General features: G+C 44.4%; 1 protein-coding gene across 6 annotated transcripts in view; it reads left to right on the plus strand.

The window, feature by feature from the left end:
* The window catches only part of LOC146172892 (xibalbin-1-like), a 116,915-nt gene that overhangs the window by 19,790 nt on the left and 76,444 nt on the right, over positions 1–20,681 (plus strand). The window contains exon 1 of one of the 6 annotated variants that reach the window (XM_084584859.1): positions 19,231–19,355. The exons of the other annotated variants lie outside the window; for them this stretch is intronic. The gene's annotated coding sequence lies outside the window, so the exon portion shown is untranslated. Of the gene's footprint in view, positions 1–19,230; positions 19,356–20,681 lie in introns of those variants that run through there. 6 annotated transcript variants of the gene reach the window in all.

Raw genomic sequence — 20,681 nt, forward strand, 5'->3', positions numbered from 1 at the left:
GGAGTTCAGCTCGTTAATGAAGAGAGCTAACTGCATGTCGCAAAATAAACCTTTTAGAAAGACATGTTAGTTAGGGTGAAAAACTTTGGCAGACATTAGGAAGTTTATAATTTGGGAATATTCTGTATGAATTTGGAAGATAATTATAAAGAGAAAATTAAGAACCTTTTTTCTGGACCGGAGAGACCTTGTCGGTTTTCCACTCGTGTGGTATAACACCTGTTGAAAGCGATTGTTGAAAAATATGAAACAACGTTGCACTAGAAGTATATTTTCTGTTTTTCACTACTATAGCATGAACTCCATTCATACCCGGCGGCGATATTAGGTTTAAGGAATCGATTACATTGATAATATGGGCTCAAAGGTGAATCCGGCATAGCTGGGAAGTTAAGGACTAAAATTCGGGAAGGTCACGTGGGCTCGTATGAAGCTTATCGGGTAGGGTGGACGGAAAAAAAAAAATATGTGTTCTGTTTTTTACAGATGTGGGTTTATAGGATATCTCGACTTCGCAATAATGTCGCCGCGTGTGCGAATTATTTGTTCTTTGTTGCTTTCTTTCTGAATATTCTTTTTTTTTCTTCATTGTTGTTAAGACGGTTTAGCGTCGTGTTAAACCAAGGCAATTCACGGCGTTCGGTTACAGTGATGATAGGTGTATGTTTGTCGATTAGGGTATCCATTTTGTTCTTCAGCAAGCAGTTAGTTTCAGGGCTGATTTCGTAAACATCGGCTGGGGGACCAAATCCAGAATGCATCGAGTTGACTGTTAAAGTTCTTGTAATTTCATGTGAAGTGTGATAGCTTTGTTTGCATTTAAGAACCTGGTGTGTGAATGAAAAGCATCGTGTGGATTACTGAGTGGTCACTGGTAGAGGCATGAGTGATATTAACTTTCTGAGGGACACGTTAGTATTAGATCTAATATGTTAAATGATTGAACATTGTCTTTTTGGGCTGGCGATCAGTTGCGTCAGAGCAAACACTCCGTACGTGTTCAGGCAATGGCGTGCAGACGAATCAGACTGGTTACGCCTATTTATTTCGGAAAAGATAGAATGCCTTAGTACGAAGAGACTGATGTCCAGAACTTTTGAAGTTACCACGTCAATGACATCATGAAATGAATGGACAGAGCGTCGCTATCAGAAGAAGAGTACCAAGCGTAGATTACAGTTGGTCTAAAGGAGGCTTTCGATTTCGAGGGAGAGTCAATTTTTACCGTGTGGAATCGCAGATTACGAAGAGTTGCAATTAAGACCCCATCGCCTCTTTTACCTTCTCAGTCATGACGGAAGACGTCGTAGGTTTGGAAAATTAGCAGCACTTCGTTATCTGCGATATTCTCATTTAGCCTAGTTTCTATTAGTACGATTACGTTGCTTTCTGTGGTTTCGATTAGACTAGTTAGTGCATCGCGCTTAGGTACGAAGGCTGTAATGTTGGTGTAAAGTACTGAGTGTGAGTTAGGAAGGCCCTTTTTCGATGTGCTTAATTCATAACTAGGGCGGTCCAAAACATGCTTACTTTCTTTAATTTTTCTTTTCGGTCGAATCAGGTTCTAGCTGCTAATAACAACAGCTCGGGGACGACTTAAACAAAAACGTGGCTATGCAGGTAAGAGGCACAGATAGTAAGAGGGCGGCTGTAATGGAAGTATGTTGTGTGCATGTTGGGTGGAAGGAGTACAAACACCAGCGGCCACTGCTGCCTTGGGAATACATCGTAACACTACACCAATGTGCCAGCACAGTCGAGGCTTACGCACACAAGAGGCACAAACAAGCCTTAGTAGTAGAAAAGACATACCAGCCTGATGACGCAAAAAAAAAAAAAAAAGACACAGGAGGAGAATGGAAAGAAGCAAGCGAGTCCTGGGAACAGCAGTCACATGACTGTCTCCCTCCCCTTTCCCACCCGCCTTCGCAACAGAAGACGGGCACCCGTGACAACGAAGCGTTACACGGGAAAGCTCTCACTCTCCGCACACAGAGAACCGGCAGCGATCTGCTTATGTAAGTTTATGTTTTTGCTCGGTTTCCAGAGAAGACAGATTAACAACGTGTGGACAGTTTTGTTACGAGGGTCGTTCGCCCGCCTCATGTAACGGGTATGCGCTGCTGGTTTAGGGTTCTAGGAAGTCGGATGTTGACTGGCCGAGGAGAGGGGGGAAGGAGGGTCCAACCATGCAGGGAGGATCGCGTTTCACGTCGAGACTCGGGTTTGGGTTAGCTGTGACGTGCAGAGACGCCAGAATGACGTTATCAAAGTGGTATTCTGGGACAACGGAGGGTATTGAACCCTTTTGAAAGAGCTCCTGCTCCATCGGCAAAATGTGGCCGCTCGAAATGCGCGACACGTCAGTCCCCAGGTCTCTGACGTTGCTCTTAGCAGGACCCGGAACCCCACGGGAAATGACCTAGGCTGGTGAGCGGCATTCTGTTGCCCTGGAATGCAGCCTTTTCATGCGTGAAGTGGATAGATTTTTTTTAAGCGATTAGAAGACGTTAGGACATTGAACCCTTCCTTCATTGGAAACAAACGGAATTGCCTTCGACGTAATAAAAAAAAACAAGAAAAAAAAACGAGATGACCCGTACAACAGCTCGCGCTCACAAGTTCTAGGAGCAAACTAAATAAACATGATTTATCCAGAGGAATTATTTTTGTGTTGCTGCATTGAAATAACAAAAAGCAAACGAAATCAGTTTGGTGCAGTGTAATTGGGGGCCGTTTGCACAATCAAATTTAATGAAAACAATCAGCAGACTTCATTCGCGGAACATATCCTTGCTACCACCTGAAATACAGGCCATATGTTTACAGTTTCCAGAGTTCACAATAATTCATCATTTTAGGTGAAGAGAATGCCAAGCGTTGCTGCCATCCGATTAGCGTGTGTTTAGCAGCCAAATTGCAATTGCGCCGGCTACATTAGCTGAAATAAGTAAAATGGAAGAAACGTACAGGGGACAGATGTTCAAAACACAGCCCTAAAAACCAGGGGCGTTTCTAAAGTGTCAGAATGACTTTCGGCAGTAGCAAAACACGTCCCGCCCTGATAAGAAAGATCTCGGAAAGAGTTGAAAAACTGGCCACGAGCCCACGACAATGCATCTAAGAGCGAACAGGCCCTAATTTGAGTTTCTCATTGTACGAGGAATCGCAGACGCGCTCGGGGGTGTTTAGGACAATGTCTCCGCCATTCTCAATGTCCCATTGCCGCACCATCCCTGACCATCGGAGGGCGGCGGGAAGAGGCTGAAGGGAATGAGCAGCACCCAACGCCAAGACAGGCGCGCATTGTGTGATGTTCGGTCTTTCCGAGCCCCTAAGTGGCCGAAGAGGCTGCTCACATCCCGCCTGATTTGAAGAGAGGTGCAAGCTACGCGAGCATCGTGCCGTTGATCCTTGGTCGAGCCAGCTACCAAAGGCATTGCAACTGCGGGGCGGGCGCCCCATTTAGAACGTCCAGCGTGAAGGAATCACCGTTGGACCAAGCCGGACAGGCTCGCGCCTTCACGTAGAGCAATAATAGAAACAAATGCCGGACCCAGTAGGACGAATTAGGCCATGCTTAGGGAACCTTTAGTATTTCCCATGGGATGGCTGACCGTGGCAGATTAGGCGGGGACCGGAATGCACGACCGATATCCGTCCATGGGAAAGTGATGCATCGTGAAGCGAAACAGTGCAATGAAGACAGATACGGCCAATGTCCAACAATGGAAACTGATACGTTTGGGTGCAATAATTGCCTCAGTTTGCGAAGATATCAAGGCCAAGGAAACCATTGGAACTGGTCCCTCTGCCTGCGTGTGTTGTCTCTTGCAGCGGATACAGTTTTCTGGAACCCTGGGAAGACAGTCGGGCCTGATATTCAGCCCCGTGGGCATATCTAGGGGTGATCGCTGCTATAGACCGTCATGTTTTTGAAGCGAATTCGCGATTTTTTTTTTTTTGCGATGTGTACTTTAGAGGCATGGGTTGCGTATACCTTACCGATGTCAGGGGGGTTTGAACCATTCGTCTGGCAAATTCACCATGACTCGGTGATCTGAAATGTGGAACGGGCTAAGCTTTTTTTAACCAGACCCCCCCCCCCCCCCCTTCGCGCAGAGTCTAGAAAAGTGTTCTGGGCTACTTTCGGATGCAATGCATTCGTGATAAGTGAATATTATGTCTTTTCCTGCCATTCGGAAAAGCTTAATTCAGCAATCTATGCTACAGTGATGTCAAGTGTTTGAACGTACTGTGCCACTCTGTGTTACAGCCTCACGGTCTTCTGTGTCTATTATTGCTGCCAGTTATGAGGCATGTTTCTGTCAAATCTTGTTCTGTAGATGCACGTTTATACTTTTTTTTTACCACTGGTTGTTTTTGCCATGTGCCTACAGCTGATTTGTAGGGGTGGTGAGGCCCGTCAAGCGGTGTATAATTCACTGCATTTTTCTCACCATCACCAGTTTGCGTGTACAAACTGAAGTAAAAATTGATTTATTGAACTGAATCTTCGGCTACGCGCGGGTGAAGGGTATCCCCTGTTGCCGGTGAGTTCCACGTTTTTGTTCTGTCTCTGGGCTGTAAGATTGGCTGAAAATGCCTGAATTTGTAATTACAGCAAATTTCTGCACATCAAAATTCAAGTATAGTTCTTCATTCCGGTCATCGTACAATTCATGATCAAAACTGCCTGGGACTGGGCACCTCTGGTGCGAGAAAAGCCTCCCAGACTTATCATTCTAAACTCGATATGTGTTGTTGTAAATCATGCTTCACAAACTTTCACGTCAAGTTATATAGCGGAGTGTCCAGTTCAATGCTCCGTCTCGCGCCACCCCTGTATAGCGGCTTCCCCGCACCTTTGAATATTTAACTCGCAAAGCTGATTTTAACGCTGGTCACAAAAAAAAAAAAAAAAAAAAAAAAAAAAAACAACATTTTCAGAAGTGAAATAAACTCGATAAAGAGAAAGAACGGAACCTTTTTTCAGATGCAAAATAATTTAAAATATTAAAGCCCCTTCATCTCGCTTCCCGGTTCAAGGCAAGTCCTTCCATGCAGAGGATTCTGTACCCCTGTTTACTGAGCAAAGAATTTTTCTGCACTAAGTGCGGCAGATGAGTGTCTGCTATAATAAATCGATGGCTACGAACTCGTCAAACGGTGCGAAGTTACAAACAGGCATTCGACCTTTTCTACGTAACAACCTTATTGGTAGCTACAGGGTAAGGGAAGGGGTGACCAGGCAACAGTTTTGTGTACTTTCACGTGGTGGCTTCAGCATGACCGCAAGCGTTAGACCTAAATACCGGCAAATGAAGAGGTGACTATACAACGCAGAGTACCTCAGCCACTCTTACAAAGGACTAGCTCCTGCTTTGAGAGCGTCATTTTGGTGTGCCTTTGGCAGGCACCGAGAAAATCGAAGTGTCTAAACATTAAGCCTGGTCCTCCCTTTCCTCAGGCAGCCAGCTGCTTTCGTGATAAGTAAACTGCGTTGCTTCTAGTCGAGCCGCATGAACAAATTTTTCTATCTTTTCCTTTTTTTTTGCGAACTCCGCCTACATTTAGTTGCAAAGCAAGTTACTTCACCTTTCGATTCAGAGCTTTGAACAACTGCTATGACAGTAAGCCGCTTAGGCCGAATTCCTTTCCAGGGATTACTTCGAGGACGGTTCTTGCATTTAGACAGCCGAAACAAATCAAACTTTGGCGGACAATTTTACCCCGAAAGAAAATTTCTGGCTATTCCACGCTTCGCCTGTATTGCCCACATCCTGTTTTACTGCAGTGTGTTGTCAGTAAAGAACCCATTATGTACCCGTTTTCTTGAACTTGCCTTTAGTGTTGCCTTCAAGGAAGGACCCGGTTGCCTCCAAGGAAGGATCAAAGTTTCGTTTGGTTTAATTTTCAAGGTTTAACGTTTCAAAACGACTCAGGCTTTAGCGTAGTGGAGGGCTGCAGAAATTTCGAGCACCTAGGGTTCTTTAACGTGCACTGGCAACGCACAGCACAGGGGCGTCTTGCTTTTCACTCTCTAATTCTCCAAACTTTAGTTATACAGAGCGAAAAGCTCTGCATCGGCAGGCGAAGCTATTGTAGATGACGATGTAGAAGTCGTAGCAGAATCAGTTATTGCTTCCTGCCGTCATCTTTCACAGACATCCTGCCGTTGCTTCTTTAATCGAGCTTCTCGTTCTCGATCGGTTTCAACAGCTATAGTTAAGCGTGTTCCCTCTGCAGTAATAGTCCTCGGCGAGTTATATCGATTGGACGACCGGGCGCGGCCTGATGCCGCCTCCAAACAGTTGCCGCACTCGGTCCGCCGCGCGCCTCCTGCATGAAGAAACTAGAGGAGAAACCGCAAGCGAATCAATTTGATTAACTCTTATACCCTCTCCTTATCACGTGGCATCAGAGTGAAAGAGTCTGCGAACGCTATCGCCTCGTTCTTCGAACTCGGCGAACGCTAAACGAAGCAGATATAATACCATCTCCCAGTCGGGAGATATAAACCACCACCACGCAGCCCAGGAGCGAATGCAGGTGTATCTCTCTAATGTGTCACGTGGTATAACGTCACAGTCACTGCTGCGCTCCGTCGGCTCAAAGCCAAACGCTCGCACGGCTTGACCTAGCCAGACAAGGAACAGTGGAGGTCTTCGCTCTAAAAGCGGCTGTGGCTGATAAGTGGCCAACTCCAAAAGTGAAGAACGACCTCATGCACTGGCGAATATTTTTTCCGTTACCAAGTATCCCTGTGCCTGTGTCGGTCTTGCTGCACTGCATGCACGAGACGCCATTGTGCGATGCGTTCCTCGCTTCTCTTTTCGCGCCTGCTTCCGTAGCGATCACTGTCGCTGCTTCAACTCGTTCGCTTGCAGACTGCTTTCCAGTTTTAGAGCGATGCCTCCTGGCTATGAACGCATTCTGGTAAAGGTGACAAATTCATGGGACTTCCGCTTTCACCCCGCCATGAACACAGTCATTACACATTCATCAGGCGCTCGGCGCTCCTGTTTAATTAGACGTCGGTTTCCTGTAATTCGGAGGGACGGGTGCTTTCTACGACCGTTTGTTCGAACTCACGTCCATCTGTACGCGGTAGCGATGTTCAATTTGCAGTAAATCAAAGGGCCGTCTCCCTCTTTTTCATTATTCGTGACGCTCATCACTGGTGTCTCTGCAGAGCTCCCGTGATGAGGTTGGGGCAGGTTGGTCACTGCCGCTTGCTGCGGGGGCTAGCCTGCCACAGAATTTTTATCTGTTGTAGGCCTTCATTGCACTCGCCACCGTTTCGGTGGTGGACGACGGCAGTTGTTGCTGCACGCGTCTTTATCTCCCTCTGCTTTTTTATTTCTTCTCTATTTTCTCTTCTGTCTGCACGAGGCAGCGGAGGTGGCTCAGCTACAGAGCCAGTAGCAGGTCCGTGCATTTTATTTTCCTTCTTCCTACAGCCACAACAACTGGTGTCTGCGCTCCTATTGATGTAATGTGACTCCCGAATTGCGCGTCTTTCTTTGCCACGACACTAAAGTGTAAACCAGCATAGTAGCGCGCACAGAACAAAGGATAACGATGATTGGAAATTTAGCAGTGTTCACGCTCATTCCCTTTGCCGTCCGCAATACCTTCTTTTATCTATTTTTCATTTAGCATGTCGCTCTATCCCCTAAAAACAAGTCAGCTAACCACTACAACTAGCAGATGCGAAGAATGTTCTTGAGTCATGCATTCATAGAGCGCAAACCCTGCAAGAGTGTGGGTAGCCGGTTCCAGGGAATGCGGAACATCCACTGGACCGATCTCGGCTAAAGACTTCTCTGTTGAGGCGTCGAAAACGAAACATTACGCGCCATTCGATACTCATTCTGCACAACCTTTCAACTTGACTATGTTTTAAGAGTTTTTTTTTTGTTTTTTGTTTTTTGTCGTGGGAAGAAGAATTTGAGAAGGTTTAAACAATGAATAAAAATAGAACTTCCACCATCAACTAAACCACTAATGTTAGTAGTGAAGATTATAAGTACCGAATACGAACAGGTCACACATCCTTGAGGCTGTAACTTAGGGATTGGAGGCAATCGCTGGCACGTAAGTGTGTGGGGGTTCAAATACCGTTGGAACTTAGACTTCTGAATATGTTTTGTGTGGTTCTGGCGTGCGGTTGAACAAAAATTTCCGGATGGCGAGAACTGAAACTGAGAAGAAGGAGGAGAAACTGTATCCAAATTTATGAACTTCTACAATACCAAACACTATCTATATCAGCCTTTTTTATTACCCTGTCAATGACGCCTTGCTTTGTTTTCTGTCAAGTTTAGTACGCGTTCGGTATAACGAGTGGTTCGCTAAAGGGGGATTTGCTGAAAAACATTTTTTTTTTTTCAACTTAATCACGGTTGTCGTGTAACATGTGAGCTTATGTATGTGCGCACGTCAAAACATCAGTGTGAAAGCACTTGCACGGAAGCCACTACACAGAACAAATTCTTGTCCTGCTTCTGGAGCCTTACATATTTATAGCAATAGCTGCATAGGAACGACAAGCACAGTCATGACTATAAAGGCGGGGTATTTAATTAAGCAATAATAAAGAGATGTTTAGGCGCCGGAAATATGCAATTCAAATTACATTTTCGGCCGAGCATGGAGAAACATAGGTATTAAAAACTTTATGAAAGCTTGCGCATTATATGTAGATGAGTGTATATATATATATATATATATATATATATATATATATATATATATATATATATATATATATATATATATATATATATATATATATATATATATATACGGCATTTTATGCTACAAAAGTAGAATCAACGAAAGCTTTAACAAAATTTCATGTATTTCAAAATAATGAATGAACCCTGAATTTAAAATTTCTGATGTATAGGTCAAAACGTTTAGCTGAGCTTATTTACTGGGGATATGCACGATGCCTAAGCATTAATACGTTGCCATTTATGCGAACAGTGTTTGTTTCACAGTGACTTCAAGTGTCTGGAGCCACGTCACTTTCTATAACGGTATTTGCCATTAAAAGGGTCGGAACGCCCCGAAATAGCTGCCGCAAGCGAAATCTCCCCATAAAGTACTGCTTCACGCTGAATACGCCGGTAAAGATAGTTATTTTCCTTGGGCCTAAGTAATTGCGCTGAGGGCCCATGATGAATAAACGTCCTTCATCTGGAAAATACAATAAATTACTCTAAAATTAGTAGCACACAAGCGCCATATCCAAGTTCATGGGCTCCAAGTTACGTTCCTTATCGCTCAGGAAAAGATTGTAAGCTGAAAAAAAAAATAAAGAATCGCTCGAGATTACCTAATGTTATATCAGTGTACTTGTACCTCGAAACGTCTGGTTGCTTTATGCGATTCTGTAGTTCAGGATCTTCAACGAGAAATACGCTTGAAAACCACTGAGCACTGGAAACTTCTCTTTTTGTCCGAGATGGAAGGAACCTAGTGCAAATCGTTTCGACAACTGCTCTCTGAGAAAGAGCACCAATTCGTTGCTGTACGTTCTCAATTAGTCCAATATAGGTTATGACGCTTAGACCACCCGCATTATGGTTTATTTAAAGTGTTCTCGGGAAAACAAGTACGCCAAGTCCTCTAGGAGCTTGTCCATAGAGACGGCAGCTTGAGCCCGCCTACCTGAGATATTCTCCTTCACCTGACGGTCCTTAAATCAGAAAGGTGGCAATTATGGCATTCAATGTATTTAAGCCTTGTTACCCAACGTGTGATGATAGGGTTCAGAGCGACAGGCGGTTCCGAGTGCGAGTGGGCGCTTTCAAAACCCATTCTTGACTGAAAAAGAAGTTCGTTAACATCCTTTCGGTGTATCGGTCCTAGCACGAACTTGCCCTTATCACACTTTTCGACCTTTCACAAAGGTTGTGCTACAACCGAAAGGCTGAAAGAAATATGTTTCAAGTGTTTCAATGTGACTCTTTGAATATGCTTTTAATCAGTTGCCCTGAAAGCGTTTGATATCCCTAATATATGTATAAGATGAGGTAGGGGCACACAAACGAAAACAATGGTTTATTTCCGACGTTTCGGCCGGAGCCCGGCCGAAACGTCGGAAATAATCCATTGTTTTCATTTGTGCGCCCCTACCTCATCTTATATACATATTTCTGGATCCTTGAAGACTTATGAAATATATATATATATATATATATATATATATATATATATATATATATATACAAGTGAAAAATTGCTTCATACTGTTTCCAAGTTTATTTGGAGTCGACGTTTCGGCAGGGCTCCTGCCGAAACGTCGACTCCAAATAAACTTGGAAACAATATGAAGCAATTTTTCTCTTGTATATATACTCCAAATAAACTTGGAAACAGTATGAAGCAATTTTTCACTTGTATATATATATATATATATATATACAAGGGAACAATTGCTTCATACTGTTTCCAAGTTTATTTCGAGTCGACGTTTCGGCAGGAGCCCTGCCTCCCTCAAGACTTCTTGAGAAAGGCAGGGCTCCTACCGAAACGTCGGCTCCAAATAAACTTGGAAACAGTATGAAGCAATTTTTCACTTGTATGTAACCTCTAGCAACCAAGTACGTCTATTTACTTATGCTATATATATGAAGGAAAGAAGTCAACAGTCGGCGAGGCCAAGGAAAGCTTTGGAGGTGGCACTTTGTCTTTTTTTTTATTTTAATTTTTACTTGGATGACCACAGAAATTAGTAATGTAATCTGTTTTAGGGGAAAGATAATTAAACACAAAGTAGAAGAAAAAACAACCTGCCGATGGTGGGAACCGAACCCACGACCTCCGAATATCGCGTGCGGTGCTATATATATATATATATATATATATATATGTGATGTGTGCGTGTGTGTGTGTGTGTGTGTGTGTGTGTGTGTGTGTGTGTGTGTGTGTGTGTGTGTGTGTGTGTGTGTGTGTGTGTGTGTGTGTGTGTGTGTGTGTGTGTGTGTGTGTGTGTGTGTGTGTGTGTGTGTGTGTGTGTGTGTGTGTGTGTGTGTGTGTGTGTGTGTGTGTGTGTGTGTGTGTGTGTGTGTGTGTGTGTGTGTGTGTGTGTGTGTGTGTGTGTGTGTGTGTGTGTGTGTGTGTGTGTGTGTGTGTGTGTGTGTGTGTGTGTGTGTGTGTGGTTGGTTGGTTGGTTTGTGGGGTTTAACGTCCCAAAGCAACTCAGGCTATGAGAGACGCCGTAGTGGAGGACTCCGGAAATTTCGACCACCTGGGGTTCTTTAACGTGCACTGACATCGCACAGCACACGGGCGCTTTTGCTTTTCGCCTCCACCGAAAAGCGGCCGCCGAGGCCGGGATTCGATTGTGTGTGTGTGTGTGTGTGTGTGTGTGTGTGTGTGTGTGTGTGTGTGTGTGTGTGTGTGTGTGTGTGTGTGTGTGTGTGTGTGTGTGTGTGTGTGTGTGTGTGTGTGTGTGTGTGTGTGTGTGTGTGTGTGTGTGTGTGTGTGTGTGTGTGTGTGTGTGTGTGTGTGTGTGTGTGTGTGTGTGTGTGTGTGTGTGTGTGTGTGTGTGTGTGTGTGTGTGTGTGTGTGTGTGTGTGTGTGTGTGTGTGTGTGTGTGTGTGTGTGTGTGTGCTTTATACTTCTGTCCCTCTGCTTTCTCCTCTTCATTTCTGGCGATCCCCTTTCGCGATCTGTGTAACGAAGCTGCTTTGCCAGGCACCGCTAATGAAATGCACGCATCCTACGCAAAATCATCGACGTAGCGGGAACGCCCCGCTACATTACCCGGCCTCGGCAGCCACCACAACTCCAAGAACGCGAACAACACAAAAGCAACCCTTCCGCTACTCCGCCGGCTACAAATGCAGCGCGGAAATACAAAACGAAACGAGCAGCCCAAGTACAGACGCAAAAGAACGCGCGTAACTGACGCAACGGCAATAATGGCCTGTAATCCATTTTCGGCGCCTACAAAGTGGACTGGCCTTCCTTTCGTCCCGAATGCTGGACCAGACTTATCCCTTCCACAAGGCCCAATAATGCAGTGTAGGACGGCCTCGTTATGTAATTTATTCATCTCCATCGGGGCGTACATGCAATACACGCTGAACAAATGAATATGATGTGCAGCGTCGTGGACTGTAGGCGTCCGTTCTGCGCTCTCATATATATATATATATATATATATACATGTATGCAAGCACTAACAGCCAGAAGCCCGTCGATGGAGGAAGAAAAATAAATGGGAGCTGGACTAGCTGCGCTTGCGGAAGGGCATAACCCAGTGTATGGTCAGAGCGTGGTCAACCAGACAGTTTTCCTTATGCTGCTGCCACTCACGCCGACTGCATTGTTGTCGGTTGCGTCGGCATCCATGGTTGCCGTAGGCAACGCCGGGGATAAGAAAGACAGCCGAGACAAGCTGTTCGTAGTGGCGGAACAAGTAGCGCGCTGTTCTTTCGGGCCGACTGCACATGATGAACAGCGGTCGAATGAACCCTCCTTGCCCGATTGGAAGATATATTCCACTAGGGTGCCTGTGAGGAGGGAGATGATAGACTACGCAGCGTTCACGCTCGCTGCACACTGGCAACATTTCGCAGCCCAAACGTTCTATCCCTTATCGCGTGTTCGGTCGGCTGTGCGAAAGGCCTGGCACGCAGCGAATATGTGCCACGTGGCGATCGGTATTGCAACAACCAAGCGTTTATGTGGGAATGGCTATGTGGAATGATCTTTCTTTCATACAAACAAATAAATAAATGAAAAAATCCAGTTTCCTTTTTTCTGGCGCACTTAACGGCAGTAAACAGAAAAGCTTTTTCAGTCGATATTACTTATGTAGTGCGCTCGAGAATAAGCCTTCGAGACGTGAGATGATGATCGTGCGAAGCACAGCATTACTATAATGACCACTACCGCCGTGGTTTGATCTGCACGCAACGTTTTCGGAGAGAAAATGGTAAGCTTCAAATAGAGCTTTCTTTCAAATGTAATGCACGACATCACGGAGGACATCACACAGTCTTCATTCGATCGCAGCGGGGAAGAAATCACAGCTTTCCCAAAGGTCCCAACAGCAGACAGCAACGTTTTCCTTAGACTGTGTCTCCACTGACAAAATGTAACGTAAAGCGAAGTATATATATTTATTTTTTATTTTTGTTCGAAACAAGTTTATTTGACATTTCCGAAGCGCGCAAAAAAGATGAAACCTCCTCCTCCATGCAGTAAATAGTTTCGTACCTCAATACTTGCTTCTCTCTGAAAGGAATTTTGTAGGACGGGGTTTCACTAGCCGCCACTGTTTAAAAACTCATTTCTCTATTATTTTGCACACTGTTATATATGCTGGCGGCACAGAATGTAAAGAAACATTGCCGTGCTTGAGAAAAGCCGAGTATAGTCATTTGGACTATTTCCACGTTTTATTGTACACAAAAATACATGTAGCTTGGCTGTTACGTTGAAGATAACTATTGCAAAATGTCTTTAAGTGAACCTTTCAAAACGCTCAGCGGGCAGCACACAAAGATAGACAAGGAACAAGACTACAATTTGTCTGCGCACGAATATATGACAGATGAGGTTAGTTTATTTGGTACGTACAATGAAACGTCGTTTCCTGCGCTTTATAGAAATTCTCCTTTTTCAAAACCCATCCACCTAAGCAGACACACACGCACACACGCACTCACAAGGAACTCACTCTTTCATGCACGCTTGAAAATATTTTGTAGCATTCTGATGAAGACTGGTCCAATATATATATATATATATATATATATGTGTGTGTGTGTGTGTGTGTGTGTGTGTGTGCGTGCGTGTGCGTGTGTGCGTGTGTGCGTGTGTGCGTGTGTGCGTGTGTGTGTGTGTGTGTGTGTGTGTGTGTGTGTGTGTGTGTGTGTGTGTGTGTGTGTGTGTGTGTGTGTGTGTGTGTGTGTGTGTGTGTGTGTGTGTGTGTGTGTGTGTGTGTGTGTGTGTGTGTGTGTGTGTGTGTGTGTGTGTGTGTGTGTGTGTGTGTGTGTGTGTGTGTGTGTGTGTGTGTGTGTGTGTGTGTGTGTGTGTGTGTGTGTGTGTGTGTGTGTGTGTGTGTGTGTGTGTGTGTGTGTGTGTGTGTGTGTGTGTGTGTGTGTGTGTGTGTGTGTGTGTGTGTGTGTGTGTGTGTGTGTGTGTGTGTGTGTGTGTGTGTGTGTGTGTGTGTGTGTGTGTGTGTGTGTGTGTGCGTGTGTGTGCATAACAATTTGTCAGCACCGGCGCGCGCTGAGAAATTGTGAAGAAATAAGATTGTTATATTCTGTGTTCACTATGACTTAAATTGAATATATGTAACCTCAAAATAAAGCCACTAGCACGTGCATCGATCTGGTAAACTGAGACCGAAATAAGTTTCATTATGTGCCCTTCAAAACACTCGGCATTCAACGCAGCCGATCGAGAGTAATTACTTCAAATACAAACATGTCACGTCACGTCACGAGAACAAAATAGCGCTTCCTGATTGCACGCATCGAATGCGATTAATTACTGCCTCGAGTTTCGCGGGTCATTCCAAGCCTGAGCAACAAATTTTGCGCAGGCAAACAGACCACGGGAATCGGGATTGGCACCACCTTTCTTTCTTATCATTTCATTAAGGGACGATGCAGGCAGAAAACGCGGCCATGTCATCTCGACGCTGACATGCGGGAAATTAAGGCGCCAACAATCGCAGGGAACCGTTCATTGTTTCCTAATTCACTGCGGCAGGAATAGAATTATTTAACGTCTGTCCCACCTCGCTGCCACTTAATTAAACCCCCGCAATCAATACTCCACCGACGAGGCACATTAAAAGCTACGTCGCAAATCTAAGAAACAAAATCTAAAAAAGTTTAATAACCCGCCCTTCAATGAACTAACTGCCACTTGACAGTCTGGCGCAACCGCTCCATGGACATCCGAAGCCTGACGAAGGGTCCACTTCAAAAAAAGAAAAACTTTGAAAATTGGAAAAATGGAAAAATGTTTGAGAAGATTGAGGTAAGGAAGAATTCAAGGTGCATGAAATGTTCACCATGTTTAGGATCCTTTCTGAATTGTAATAGTTGGAATGGCAAGGTTAACCAAACGAGGTGTGCTGCCTGATTACGAATCAAATACATAGACCCCTTATGGTTTATGCCCCGCCGGGATGGTACAGTGGTTACGGCGCTCGACTACTGTGTCCAGGGACGCGGGATCGAATCCTGGCCTCAGCAGCCGCTTTTCGATGGAGGTGAAAAACAAGGCGCCCGTGTGCTGTGCGATGTCAGTGCACGTTAAAGAACCCGACGTGGTCGAAATTTCCGGAGTCCTCCACTACGGCGTCTCTCATAGCCTGAGTCGGTTTGGGACGTTAAACCCCACCAGCCAATCCAAACCAAACCTTATGGTTTATATTCAGGGTGAAGTAAACCTTCAAAAGTGTGGTCCATTGATGACATATTATGCTCAGTGGAAAGGTAGCGAAACGATGGGACAAAAAAAAAAAAAAAAAAAGCCAGAACAGGACAGATGCTCACCCGTCGCTTCTTCCCCTTTCCTTGTCCCGTCTTTTCATAGGTTTCCGTTAAGCATAATTAAATAAACGTATCGTAGCTTTCTTGCTACCTTCTGTGATACAACTTACACCACATTTCGGAAGCCAGCAAAAAGCGAACGAGACGAGTATAAAGACGCATATACAAATGCGACGCGGATAAATTTTAAACAGTTCTTTTCGGAGAACCAGGCGTAGTGGGAAAACATCGAGTCTCCGCGCAAACTGCTCGATCAGAAATCTACGCCTACTACTAACTTATCAGGGCTACTTGAGAGAATAGCTATAGATATTCCGCTCTTCTATTCTAGGAGAGGTTCGATGACATCATGGGCTCGCAAATCCAATTACACTGGGATGTCGTCGGGGCGGAACTGGCGTATAGGTCGAATCTTGCCGCGTATTAGAAACGGAGGCATTTTGTTGGCTTCATTGGCCCACCCAAGCTTGCATCAGCAAATACCGTTTCCTACATGCGTGTTCTTGCTGCCATTCCCGACTCTGTCGACTTAATTAAATAGACTGAAATGTCAGCACTTTTTCTAGGCGGCGCCGAAGAAATTTTGTATTTTCTTTCTTTGCATCGCAAATCATTAGTTTCACCTGTTTTCAGTAACGTTCTTCAACTAGCCGTTTCCTTTCAGGTGCTTATATCTCTTTATGCATTGGGTGCGTATTCATGGTTTTGTTTTGCAGTTTCGTGGGAGCAACGTGCTTCATTTTATTAAGGCCGCGGCAGTTTCCTGTCAGCAATGCTTAAAGGCACCAATCAGTCTTGAGCCCACAGGCACGTATATAATTATGCATGAAAACCGATATTTTTCTTAATCCGATAGCGGGAAACGGAATTATTTGGTCATTTTAGATATAGTATATCAGTGTTTTTTTTTTTTCGTGCTATGCAGGATAGAAGGGGGAGGGTGTTGAGAGGAAAGTGCGAGCTCCGCGTTTTCTTTTTTCTTTTTGCCTTCACCTCAATTTCAAGCCAAAGATAAAAAAGAAGAGTTACGTGAAATTGGTTCTTGCCAATTTTGTCCCGTTCAGAAATGTCTCCCAGAATATTTTTTGTAGCGCTGAGGTTTATCATTTTTCCTTCAAATACCGGAATTTTTTTCAGGGGAAAAGGGTCTCGCATTTGCTTAATATTGACATTCTCGAGTGATGTATTGTATTTACAGTTTCAAATTTTAGCCCTCCAATTGAGTATTACGTATTGAGATTGCATAGCAATAAAGTTTCTCATCCAAGCTCTGAGATGCAATAACGCGCGAGATTTTTTTCAACCATCATAACGCAAAAATGACTTACGAAAATCACAATAAATGACTCTAAAGGTCATGTTATGAAGTGTTTTTATCAAATGTGATTTTAGCCCATCATTTCGATCCCTTACAAAATACCACTGAATATAAAAAACTGCACTCCCGATTATAATGGATAGAATGGACTAAAAACATAGTTGTGGTTTAACTCTAGTTGACCCTAGTTGAATTGCTATAGCAACGACGGAACCTTCTTTTACCTGCTACATTTTTCCCCTATCACTCCCTATCAGTGTAGGGTGCTATATTATGGGGACACTTCAGCTCATCTTTAAAGAGTATGACACCAGAGCTTTAGCTACGAGTCCACATATAAATGAGAAGGGTTCAATGCTGCTGAATCGAATGTGAAGCGAAAGCATTATCTGCGGTTGACCGAGCACTCTTCTTCTTCGGCTTTTTCTTCGTCTTCTTCTGCATATTTTTCTTCATCTTCGTCTTTTTCTTCTTCATCTTCTTCGCCTTCTTCGTCTTTTTCGTGGCTGATCAAGGTCAAACGTGGCCCTTCCCGGAAATACGCGACGGGCCGAAACCTGGCGCAGTATTGCTATCGAAATGAAAGGTGGGCGACGTTTACAGCTATTTGTTTCAAAGTATGACAAAGAATCCAGTTAGATTTCGTAAAACAAAAACAAGAAAAAAAGATAACAGCGGTAGAGCGCACTTAGCGGGCGCCGTCTTTTGCGTAAGCGTTTCTGACGGTAGCCCTCGTTTTCTCGTGCTGTTTCTGCAAGCTCAACGTCAACCTACGCTGACCAAACTTTTCTTTTGTGTGCTACACAACGAAAGTCAGGGAAATGAAAAAATACTAAACAATTGAGCTATTTTTTTTTTTTACATTTCCAATCTCGTCTCTGCCTAGAATCCTAATCTCCGTATTCTCGCGAAAGAATTTCAAGTCCAACTGACAGAAGCGAAAGGAGTAATCTCTGCACGCTGCCTAGGCGGGGAGGGGGGGGGGGAGAGGGGGGGGGGGGGGGGCGTAAACTTTTCTGCATGGCTCGTGTTCAGAGCAGCAGCAGATTTCTTATCAAGATTCCAGATAATTAAATACTAACAAACTAATGTTGATCTGCCTCCGATAGTCGCTGGCGCGAGGACCCCCTGGATTACGCGACGTTACGTGGCATTGCACGTCTCTGGGGGAAGCGAAATCGCATTTCTCTGAGGGAGCGCTGTTATTGCACGCTATAAAAGACCTGCACATCGCCAGTTAGGCACGGAACTGAAGCGACTATTGGACCAGCGAAAGCGGCAGGTAGTAAAAGCCTCGTGCCTAGGCACACCCTCCCTTCCTTCTTCGGAGAGGCCTGTCCGGAGATTCGCGTATCCTGTGACGCACGAATTAAGCACCGGCTAGAAACATTGCAAGCCGTGACAACTAACGATTGAAGAAGGGAAGGCGGCAGAGAGACGCGGCCCAGGAACCGTCTCGTCGTAGGCCCAGAGAGATTGCGCGTTGGCATTTAGAGCCTACGCGCTGCTCGGCTTCTTGGCGGGTGCGGTCGTTTCTGGTGACGCATCTGCCCGTTGTGTAATTATTTCCGGTCGCCGTTGGCGCTAGCATTTCATGTCTTTTGTAGTCCATGCGTATGTCCATGCTCTAGCAGTTAAAGCTTTTGTAGTTATACTGATCATATGCGAAGAAGGTAACGATGAAAGTTTAAACAAGGAGAGCAATTACACAATTATTGTAGGAAAACGAGAAAACGAGGGAGACGAGGGAATTTCTGTGCTGTTTTTGACAGTGAACTTATTGTGACAACAGAAGTTTCTCTAGAAACGTCAGAAATTTCGGTAGTTACAACAGAAAAGTACTACAGAACTACAGAAAAGTACGGCGGAAAGAAGTGCAGACTTATGGGAAAGTACTACAAAAACAATAGAAAATTCGTACATTTACGACAGAGCTACAGAATATTTTGTTGTAATAATAACAGCGTTCTGTAGTTATTTTCACTGGGAAGAATTCAGAATAATAGAGCGGCTGATATAGGTATTGCCTGTATAGAGATATAAATAAAATGGACAAATAAACAATCTCAAACTATATATTTCGTGCCCTAAACTTGAACTTCAACTTCTTTGTGTCTAACTTTTAAATGCTAAGAACGCTTTCTAACACCTCTCTCTATTCTGGTAGAACGACTAACATATTTCTCTGAATGGCATATTCAGGCTTCAAAAAGATAAAAGTAAAGACCCTAGTTCTCATGCCGAAAACATTAATTCCTAATTGTTTTACGAATATATACTTGCGAATATATAATATATGCGAGCGGTCGCGGTGGTTACAAAATGCGGAATTGAAATTTGCAGGTTTTTCATATAAGCACCCGAGAGACTGTGAAAGAAGTTCGTCTCAAAGATGCACACCCTCCCAAGTTTTCGACTTGAACGCGTGAGCGTCGACCAACAAGTTGATAAGCGCCGTGTAACAGAGCGCAGCGGCGACGTGTAATTCCGTCTCCTCAACGGTAGGTTCCCGCAACTTATTTCTCCTCACTGGTTGCCTCGCAGCGCGTTAAACAACAATTGTTACCGAGAATGTCTGTAAACACAACCTAAAGGTAACATATACTCACTGAAGGCAGGAAATTATTACGGTTACTACATCTGTTCTATTACGGAAGGCTTTAAATGCGCTCTTATTCGATTTTACAATATTTCCGCTCTCTGTCGCCAGGTGACGCTGCTCAGAGGACCCACAGAAACAATTAATCATATTATACTCGAATGTAATGGTATCCATCTGGAAGCCGATGCAGGCGCAGTCACTCTTCCTGAAGCTCTGGGGTTTAGAGATAACAGTGGCCGGATGAATGAACCTGCGGTGGAAGCTAGAAAAAATGATTGGAAGATTGGTGGCTTAAAAGCAGAAAAGTGACATAATATTAGTAATGTATAGAAACAAAAATTCGATAAATATAATGATGGTATAGTTAACCAATCTAAAACATAATTAAGATATAGGAGGAAAAATGAGCATGATAGCAACTGCTACCACCCTGTTTCAAAGGGGGCGCTTCTATATCCCATCCATCCATATCGTTGAGAGAACGGAATGACACAGCGGCGACCTGTGCGAGAATACACGTGTGCGCGCTATGTGCAGCCCGGTGAAGCTGTGCTATGTCAGGTTGTTCCGGAAACAGGACCTTATTCTCGCTTCGTCTCAGCACGCTATCACGATATCTTTTTTTGTATTATTATTTTGTGGACATCGCCATCATGTTATAAATAAATGGTGAAGTGGTAGCACTTGAACTGGGTGGAATGCGAAGTAAGCCCACTGATTATGCTACGTGCGTATTGGGATTTTTTTATGTATTTTTATGGTTTTCGCATCAGTTTGTTGCCGTGAAAAAGCTAGGTGTCTGTTACAGCAGGTCATGCTGATTTGAATCTTCCATCTTGCAAAGAATAGCGCTGACGTGCTTTCATTATTTTAGCGCGAAGCAAGAACAAAAGAAAAACAAGGCCTCAATAGGAATTTCTTTACTTGCGCTGGTAAGAAAGCAGATTAAATGCGCTGCACAGCCTGAAGCACGAGAAGAACGACGTCATCTAATCGGACTATTTCGCTTATCAGTTCACACGACGCCATGTTTCCTATTCCAGTCGCTTAGCGGCATGCAGATAGCGGAAGGAAGAGCGATGACGGACAAAAAAAGCAAGGGTTGGTTTCGGCTCTTGTAACAGTCTGGCCGCTGCCCCGTACTGTTCATCGCGTAAGCGCGTATTTTCGCTGATATGGCCGGCACTTGTCGAATCGGCCTACGATGCTCTTGCGTCCAGGTGAA

The sequence above is a fragment of the Amblyomma maculatum genome, chromosome 11, assembly GCF_055883805.1.
Source record: "Amblyomma maculatum isolate TAMU_Amacu chromosome 11, ASM5588380v1, whole genome shotgun sequence".
NCBI lineage: Eukaryota > Metazoa > Arthropoda > Arachnida > Ixodida > Ixodidae > Amblyomma > Amblyomma maculatum.